The following is a 10,654-nucleotide window of genomic DNA, read 5'->3' on the forward strand; positions in this document are numbered from 1 at the left end:
TTCATTCCCTGAAAACATAACCAGCACAACTACCTAGGTGGTCTCTAGAAGCATCAGTTAGTAAATTATAAAGGATAATAACTATTTCATTTTTTCTTGAGAGGATGATCGGGCAAAGCATTAAGTAATTGGAGAAGCCTCCCCCAAGGTGGTGGTATACTCTCTTCTTTAAATTGCACAAAGTTAAATATTGCCTTTAAAGCAGCTTGTTTCTTATGAGCAGGGAAATATTTTTCAAAGAAGTAGTAAATCATATCCTGGGGTCTACGCAGACAACCAGGAGCAAGAGAATTAAACCATAACTTACCATCACCCTTTAATGAGAAAGGAAACAATTTAAGAATATAGTAATAGGAAATGTTTTCATCATGAGAAAATAGGGTGGCTATATCAGTCAACTTAGTAAGATGTGCCACAACAGTTTCAGATTCATAACCATAGAACTGATCAGATTGTCAGGACCCCGATCCTAAGTCAAATCGATCTAGCATGTAACACATCATATCACTTTGTGGCCTCACGCACGGTATCCCCACAGGTGCCACCTTACCTGGCTCGGGACCGTTTGCGCCTTTTGGCTCACATATATGATAGTGTCGCTAGCATCCATATGACAGAGAACCCGTGACGACATGACTAGTCGTAAACCCAAGGTGGCACTAACTTATAGGGACAGGCATACATGACCCATCAATGCACGTGTCGGTCATCAACGTATGAACCCAAGTCGTAGCAAGATACAAGGACTTAAAGGAACAATGCAAACATTTCCCTGAAGGGACACACACCGGAGCAAAGAAGGACACATGTCGATCATCCCATGTGTTCCGGAGCAGTAGCAAGCTACCTTGGCTCAGTGGAAGTATTAGGACACATTTCCCCATAAGAGAGGCTACCAAGAATAAACAACTAGATTGTCGGATCCCACACATACCAAGCATTTCAAAATCATACACACAATATGCTCGATATGTGCAATATAACATGGCATCACAACGAAACTCTACGACTTAAAGTATTTATTCAGAAGGCTCTGAAGAGTCATACATAGTAAGATTTAACATCATGGGTCACATGACCCAATATATAGAGCATACAGGCAACGGAAGCATAACATGTCTGTGTACAGACAACTACAAATGAAAAAGGCTGAGAAGCCTGACTATCTACAAGACCCTCCCAAGTACAAGATCGTAGCTGAGGTAACAAGCTAAATGTCGAAGTCTGTGCGGAACTACTAGTGAGACTGAAGTCTCTTTGCAAAAACACAAATTAAGCAAACGTGAGTACAAATGTACCCAGCAAGACTTACATCAGAACTAGCTACATATGCATCGGTATCAACAAAGGGGTGGTGGAGTTTAACTGCAGCAAGCCAGCTTTGACTCACTGGTTATCCTGTACTACGACTGCCAGTAACTCTTTTGAGGTGGCGCACACAAGTCCACATATTCACCATATCAATACACCACTATGGATCCGCTCCCTTCTCCCTACGAGAAGGCCATCCATAGCACTCACGCTTATCTTGCGCATTTGAGAGTATCCACTTTCACTTGTCTATGAACTGCACAAGCAACCCAGTAGTCCATTACCGCGGACGCGACTATTCGAATAGATCATGTTTACCCTGCAGGGTGTACTTCTTCACACACGCTCTCACCACTTATCATCGTTTACACGACATGTACTAGACAACCTTCAAGCAGAAGCCCAGCGAGGGTGTCGGCCACAACCTGACTAACCACACAAGTCTCTAGTCCAGGTTTATCGCCTATTCAGGTTCCATCCGCAGGGAGTCCGGCCAACACTACAAAAAAATACACTTCCGTGATGATACGTGTTTGTCACAGTAGGTCGCGTTCTTTGTCATGCATGTACATCCATGACGATTTTATGATAGAATCTAGATAGTCATACCTGTGTTGTCGTAGAAGTGTTCCATGACATTACCAAAATTATCATCACGGAAGTGTCCACTTGCATGACGATAAATCGAGCGTCACAGAAGTGCTTTCGTCAAGGGTGACCGACACGTGGCATCCACCGTAACGGAACGCCGTTAACCTATCGGGTCCGGTTTTGGATCTGATAACCCGTTAACAGCCCCGACCAATGGGGATTTTCCACGTGTAAAATCATCATTGGCTGGAGGTAACACGTGTCGGCTCACCGTTGGGACCGATGTCATCCACTCATTGGACCCGAAGCGCCTATGATACGTCGACACATGGCACGGCCCAACAGAGGCCCATTCCTGTGAGAAGGCCGGCCCGTTTGACTTGGTCAAAAGGTGGCGAGCCGGCCCATGCCAAGCCTGTTAACGGCCTGTTCGCATATAGCCCATTTATAGCCCGCTAACCCAGGGCCCGTTTACGGCCTATCCGAATTAGTCCCAGTAGCGTCATCTGGGCCGTCAAATATAATTCCAGCCCGTTTTAACTTCCGGCCCATGTATGGCCCATGACGTCTTTTGGCCCATATGAGGCCCTTAGTAACTCGGCCCATTAACGGCCCGTGGTAAAACTGGCCCGTAATGAACAGTGTATCACTTTATACCCATTAACGGCCCATTATTCGGTTGGGCCATTTCCAGCCCATGTTATCTTTCGGCCTTCTCAGGGCCCATTTATTCTTGGTCTCATTTCCAGCATTCGTTTACTTATGGCCCGTTACTGTCATTTTCTGCTTGTGGGCCAAATTCAGCCCGTGGTTACAGTCGGCCCATTTGTGGCCCATTAATACGTTCGGCCATTTTCATAGCGTCATCAAATACGGCCGATTAACGACGGCCCATTATGGTCGGCCCATGAACGGCCGATTTCAACTCTAGCCCATTTACAGCCATAATGTGGTCTATTATTGGCCCATGTTTGGCCAACCGATCATACGGCCCGTAGAAGGCCCATTGATGATAGGGCCCGTAGAAGGCCATTGTGTCTACGGCCCGTATAAGGCCCATTGTTTCTACGCCCCATAGAAGGCCCATTGTTTCTACGGCCCTTAGAAGGCCCATTGTTTCTACGACACGTAGGAGGCCCATGTTAACTACAGCCGGTGGGCATCAAAGTTCGCCATCAGTGCAAATATAGGGAACACCCTACACTATACAAAAATGGCTTGCTATTTTCTTCAGTCGGTGGCTGCACGTTAAGAACAAATTTTGTATCACACCAAAACAAATTACAACTATAAAACAAAAGGAAGGTTGGCATAAAAGTTAACAGTCTAGCAGATAAATGCACCACCAGAAGTTCAGAAGCTCAGTTCATTTGACCTGACTGTTACGTTTTCATGCTGTATTGTCCGATGGAGCACCATAACCTTCGCCTTCAGTTCTCCTAGGCTCCTGAACAACATAGCAAATGTCTGATAGTCTGGTTTCAAAACCATGCATATCTTGACAACATCAAACAATGTCTCTCCTTGTTTCACAAAGGGTCTCTGTTAGGGAATGGACGTGTGTCTGGAGCGCAGATACAACATTGTTTTGAGCTTGCATATCTTGATCATGAGGTAGTTTGCACGAGATTGCCTTAACAACCAACCCAGTATTATGCAGGCACGTGCTTTTGGCACTGTTAGTGGACAGGTACTGACCCACTGCAGCAAGAGCTGACATTGCGGTTATAGTTGCCTCGCCACCTTCAGAATGTGGCGGTTCCACCATTTTTTCCACAGCTCGCTAAAAAGTTAAGGTTTTACATTAGTAGTACCAGAACTGAAGATATTAAGGAGGCAGCAAAACCAAACAAAATAGCTTTGGTCTATATACAGAACTTATTCTGGTGAACCCATGTAAAATATTAGTTGTATTTTATTGCAAAGTACATAATAAAACCAGGTTCCAAACATATGACCATGTACCATCGCTAATGTATTGTCTATTTCTTCACATTGTATTGAGGGCTAAGGATAAAGAGATGAAGTTTATAATACGGTAAGCATAGTATGACATCATTCATATCACAAAACAATTGAGAATAGACAAACAGGCAATTGTAACATTGTGTGGGCAAGTCTAGCACGGAACTAGATTACAGGTCAAGATCAAAGGAACATCACTCCTCTTTTTTAAACCTTGTAAGGTGCAATGATACGCTAAGACAATTGTGTATCAAATTGAAAAGAGTAATAGACATTTGCTGCAAACCATGCAGTTCAAGGCACAAGTCAGAGTAAGTAGTAGCTAAAAGGCATGAGGATTAAGGACTTACAACAACGGCTTTGACTGGTGTACTCATGCCCTTCTTCTTGCTGGTGTGACAGTCCTTGAAGATTTCCACAACATTTGGTTCAGGTACTTTTTGATCCTTGCGGGCTTTCCTCTGCATTTGGAACAAGTCAATATAGATCTGATAATATGGTACAGCGAAAAGAGTGAAACAGCAGCTAATTACAAGAGCCTCGCAGTGTGCTATATAGCTACGAGATCCTGTCGTCTGTTGGAATTTGACTTTCGTATGGTTGGCCTTGTTATTTGAATAGTTCACCTACAAGAAGGTAGATTTGTGTGGCACATGCGTAAATAGGACTTCAACATGTGATCTGATCACATATATATAATGTACCTGATACTTCGGATCGGACCAGTGTTTAATGATGCCTCTCTAGTCTTCATCAGATACATTTTCCACCGGAGATGTTTGGGCAAGTTCACTGTTAGCCTTGCCTTCAAAGTGAGTTTTCCTCAAGTTATACCGATACTGTCGCAGAGCAGACTTGAAAACATGGGTGCAAACTTGTCTGGTTGCTTCATCTTGGCTATCCAACTTGAACCTCATCCGTTGAAAATTATGGAAGTCTCATTATCAGCAACCTAGAACGTATTGGACAGAGCAAGACGATATTACTTGTTTCCATAGATAACCATATTTACAGAGAAATGGTTGACGAAGGTGTTGAATTGGGTTTCGCCTTTGTCATTCCTGTACTGAATCCATATTGGGAGGATACGTACATGACACCTAATAGCAACCGCTGCCTCTGATACTAACTTGGCTGACTCTGTAGCATCACGTGGCCTTTTTAAACCTGCCTCAAAACGGATCTCCATTCTTCCTCCTCTAGATTTAGTTAACCTATCGAGCATTATCCCTGATGTTTGTTTCCTATTGCGCCTAGGTGCTAGTCCAACAACAAACATAGGAAGTGTTAGTGTACATCAAACTATGAGACTACATATAAAGAAGCATGCAACTGTAACTTGACTCCAGCAACTACCTTCTTGCTGTGAAGCTCACAAATTTCATCTGATCTTGCCAACTCATCTTGTGTCAAGAGTGCTTCGGAAGTAGTGTCAGGTGGCAAGGGAGCTTGGGAACGTGCTGCTAGCTGAGTGGACCAACGAGTAAATCGTGCAGCTAGTGGTACTGTGGAAGGTGTTGCAACAACTAGGGTTGTCTCTGCTTGTTTGGTGGAAGCTATTTGTTTCTGTTTGGCTTGTTCTGCAGCTCGTGTAGCACGGGATACCCTGTCGGTACAATTTTCCACTGGACTTTGACCTTCTATTGCACCATCAGTACCAGCAGAATCTGCAGGATTCTTTTGCTCCCCTTTCCCTGTCGTTCTGTCTTGCTTCCTCTTTCTCTGTGCCATGTTAAGTCAAGCCGACAAGAAAAACGGATAACAATTTAGTTCTTCAGAACAAATTGATGCGTGATACAGACGAACTGAGCTTTGATGTTAGACAACCACATGATAGGAGGATGTAATATGTAAGAAAAATAGGACGGCATGAGATAACAAGAACTATGATGTGTAAACTAAGCAGAAGACATTTCACTAATTATAAGCAATGCAATGGAAGGTAGACACCATATGAAGGATGCTACAAATATCGCTCTGCCAAGTTAACAGTGTCTCATCATAAATGTCGTTTAAACAAATGTGAAGCAGTACAAGAAATAAATCATATGCAAGATGCAAATAACATCACACTATCAAGTTAAAGGTCTCTCGTCATTAGTGCCATTGCATATTCACAACATTGCATATTCACAGCTTATGATGTGTAAACTAAGGAGAAGGCATTTCAACAAATTAGAAGCAATGAAAGCTAGACACCATATCAAAGATGCAACGAATATCACTCTATCAAGTTAAAACTGTCTTGTCATAAGTGCCATTTCAACAAATTAGTAGTACAAGCTAGAAAAGAATGCGAGATGTAACCTATATCACACTCCAAAGTCAAACGTGTCTTATGATAAGTGATTGTTGCAGGTTACACAACAGTAGTAATTTGATGTAAGAACACGGTGTGATAGACAGATATTGTATGTTCTAGAAACAGGAACACGTGTCTTATTCAAGTATAATGTGTAAAGTAAGCAGATGGAATTCAACAAAATTAGAAGCAATACAAGCTAGACATCACACATAACATATAACCACATATAACAGTGCCAAGTTAGAGGGAGCACCGGTGATGGTGCACTAGGGGAGACGTGCTCATCATAAACACAGCTACGTTGAGTGTCTATGCATGTGTTGTCTTGGAAATCATCTTGGGGGGACGGAGGAGTAGAAACTGTAGAGGCCCTCCGTTTGGAAGGAGCACCTTTATCCGGTGCCTTGCTAACTTCCTTCCGCTTTATTGATTTTGAATTGTCAAGTAAAACCGACAAGAAAAAGCAATAAAATTCTCTCTTCAGAACTCATTCATGCATGATACCGACAATCACTACTTTGATGTAAGGCAAACACATGATACCAGGATGGAATATGTACGAAAAACAGGACGGCATGGCATGTTCACAACTTTTTGTGTAAACTATGCAGAAACCATTCCAACAAATAAGAAGCAATGCAAGCTAGACACCACATGAAAGATGCAACCAATATGACTCTGCCAAGTTAAAAGCGTCCCATCATAAATGGAATTTCAACAAATTAGAAGCAGTGCATGCTATAAATCGTATGAAAGATGCAACTAATATCGCACTGCATATACTAAAGGTGTCTCGTCATATTGATTGATGCGGGATACAAAAAAACAATAGTTTTATGTAAGGACATGCTTAATAGACAGATGTACTATGTACTAAATACAGGAAGGCATGTCACATTAACAGGTATAATGTATAAGCTAAGCAGAATCGCACATGCAGTTTAACCAGATTGGAGGAATTACAATCTAGACACCATATGCAACATGCAACCTCATATCACACTGCCAAGTTAGAGCAAGCACCTGCGATGCTAGTGTAGGGGAAATGCGGTAATCAACTACAGAGCTACATTCACTATCTTCATCTAGCCTTGCTGTTTCTTGAGAATCATGTCGGGAGGCTGATGCTGCATTCTTTAAATGAGGAGTAGTCCTCTTGCCTGACTGCCTCATCATAAGTGATTGATGAGGGATACACAAGAACATTAGTTTGATGTAAGAACATGGTTAATACACAGATGTACTAGTATGTACCAAAAGCAGAAAGGCATGTCATATTCAAAGGTATAATGTGCAAGCTAAGCAGATGCAATTTAACCAAATTGGCAGCAATACAAGCTAGACATCCGGCTGGAGTGGTGAGCATGATCATCTAGGACCTGAGAGCCTGGTGGGAGGCGGGCTGGTTTGCCACCGTCGCGGCTTTTTAGTTGGCTTCCAGGTGATGCCTATATTTGCTGGGCTTGTCACTGGCTCGGCCAGTGCCCTGACTAGCTATTTGTCTTCTGGTGCTCACAGGATTGTGGTTCATGTAAAAAATATCTTTCCTTATCTTAATAAAGACCGACTTTGGCCTTTCGAATACAAGCTAGACACCATATGGAACATGCAACCACATATGACACCGTGAAGTTAAAGCAAGCACCTGGGATGGTGGTTCATTGCGAGCGAGGTCATCAACTCCGGAGCTACGTTTACCGTCTCCATCTACTGACATTGCACCCTTTATAGCGCTGCAACGTGCCATGCTTACCCGCGTAGAAAGCTGGAGCAACTTCTCTCTTTTCTTTTCTGCTTCTCTCGAGGCAGACTCTGAAATACCCTTGCATAAAAACACAATAGTGAGAGTATGGGTGAAGTGTGTGCAGAACTAGTGCACTGTAAAAGTAGCAGATAGCAGGTGGCTGAAAAATAAATGACAGGAGATATATGATAGCTCTACAACATTGCATGGCAAACAAAATTAGATTCTACTCCGTATGATTTTGTAATATATGAGCACAGGAAATGCAGGTACTCCTCCAGCACACCACCACATGTGATCATATCAATATAACCGTCCGATCTATAAGGAACGGGCAGATGGCCTTCGTCTACCTCCCGCCAATCACTATTGACGATCATTCTCTAACCGCCAGCGACCACCGGCCCAGACCCCTACCTCCGCCGCCCCGCCCTCCCCTCGACCTCACACCACCGCCGTGCTTGGCAGCGTCCCCAGGCCATACCTTTAATCCCGGCCGACCTCCAGATCGGGCGCCAATAGCTCTAGGCCCCACACGCCCCTAAGATAAACACCGAGGCGCTGCTTCCTCGGCGTAATAGGCGGACTAGCGCCTGTTACGCCGGGGAATGCTTCCGTTAATTGGGAATCAACTGACCAGGAATTGAAATTCAGGGGGGCGACGTGAAGGAAATATGCCCTAGAGGCAATAATAAAGTATTATATATTTCCTTATATCATGATAAATGTTTATTATTCATGCTAGAATTGTATTAACCGGAAACATAATACATGTGTGAATACATAGACAAACAGAGTGTCACTAGTATGCCTCTGCTTAACTAGCTCGTTAATCAAAGATGGTTATGTTTCCTAGCCATAGACATGAGTTGTCATTTGATTAACGGGATCACCTCATTAGGAGAATGACGTGATTGACATGACCCATTACGTTAGCTTAGCACCCGATCGTTTAGTATGTTGCTATTGCTTTCTTCATGACTTATACATGTTCCTATGACTATGAGATTATGCAACTCCCGTTTACCGGAGGAACACTTTGTGTGCTACCAAACGTCACAACGTAACTGGGTGATTATAAAGGTACTCTACAGGTGTCTCCAAAGGTACTTGTTGGGTTGGCGTATTTCGAGACTAGGATTTGTCACTCCGATTGTCGGAGAGGTATCTCTGGGCCCACTCGGTAATGCACATCACTATAAGCCTTGCAAGCATTGTGACTAATGAGTTAGTTGCGGGATGATGTATTACGAAACGAGTAAAGAGACTTGCCGGTAACGAGATTGAACTAGGTATCGAGATACCGACGATCGAATCTCGGGCAAGTAACATACCGATGACAAAGGGAACAACGTATGTTGTTATGCGGTCTGACCGATAAAGATCTTCGTAGAATATGTGGGAGACAATATGGGCATCCAGGTCCCGGTATTGGTTATTGACCAGAGAGGTGTCTCGGTCATGTCTACATAGTTCTCGAACCCAAAGGGTCCGCACGCTTAAAGTTACGATGACAGTTTTATTATGAGTTTATATGTATTGATGTACCGAAGGTTGTTCGGAGTTCCGGATGTGATCACGGACATGATGAGGAGTCTCGAAATGGTCGAGACGTAAAGATTGATATATTGGACGACTATATTCGGACACCGGAAATGTTCCGGAGAAGTTTCGGACTAAACCGGAGTGCCGGAGGGTTACCGGAACCCCCCGGGGGAAGTATTGGGCCTTAGTGGGCCTTGAGGGGAGAGAGAGGGCAGCAACCAGGAGGTGGTGCGCCCCCTCCCAGGAGGAGTCCTAGTTGGACTAGGAGAGGGGGGCGCAGCCCCCTTTCCCTCTCCCTCTCCCTCTCTTTCCTTCCCCCCTTCTTTTCCTAGTAGGACTAGGAAAGGGGAGTCCTACTCCTACTAGGAGGAGGACTCCCCCCCTCTCCTTGGCGCGCCCATAGGCAGCCGGCCTCCCCCTTGCTCCTTTATATACGGGGGCAGGGGGGCACCTCTAAACACACTTGATATACGATATTTTAGCCGTGTGCGGTGCCCCCCTCCACCAGATTACACCTCGATAATACCGTCGCGGAGCTTAGGCGAAGCCCTGCGTCGGTGGAACATCATCATCGTCACCACGCCGTCGTGCTGACGAAACTCTCCCTCAACACTCGGCTGGATCGGAGTTCGAGGGACGTCATCGAGCTGAACGTGTGTAGAACTTCGGAGGTGCCGTGCGTTCGGTACTTGATCGGTCGGATCGTGAAGACGTACGACTACATCAACCGCGTTGTGATAACGCTTCCGCTGTCGGTCTACGAGGGTACGTGGACAACACTCTCCCCTCCCGTTGCTATGCATCACCATGATCTTGCGTGTGCGTAGGAAATTTTTTGAAATTACTACGTTCCCCAACACGACGGACCTCTAGCTAAGGTGAAATAGTATATGAGGAGAAACCTTGTGCATCATGAGTTAGGAACATCTAGTATCAAGAAGAAGCGGTCAACTACTGTCTTCTGTGGGATGAATACCGTGCAAGCTGACACGTAAGATTTGCACGAATAAGCGAAGAGGAGTACCCTTATCGGTTGCCAGTGTGGTCTCCTCCATATGTCGTGGCGATCTTCTTTTTTCTCCCGGGGGAACCGATGTTTTGGAGAACCGTGGATTCTTGGATAAACCCATGGCCAAATTGTTGACTATGTTGCCGATGCCGTATATCGGCGGAGGGGAAGCAGATCCGAGGCA

The sequence above is a fragment of the Aegilops tauschii genome, chromosome 3, assembly GCF_002575655.3.
Source record: "Aegilops tauschii subsp. strangulata cultivar AL8/78 chromosome 3, Aet v6.0, whole genome shotgun sequence".
Lineage (NCBI taxonomy): Eukaryota > Viridiplantae > Streptophyta > Magnoliopsida > Poales > Poaceae > Aegilops > Aegilops tauschii.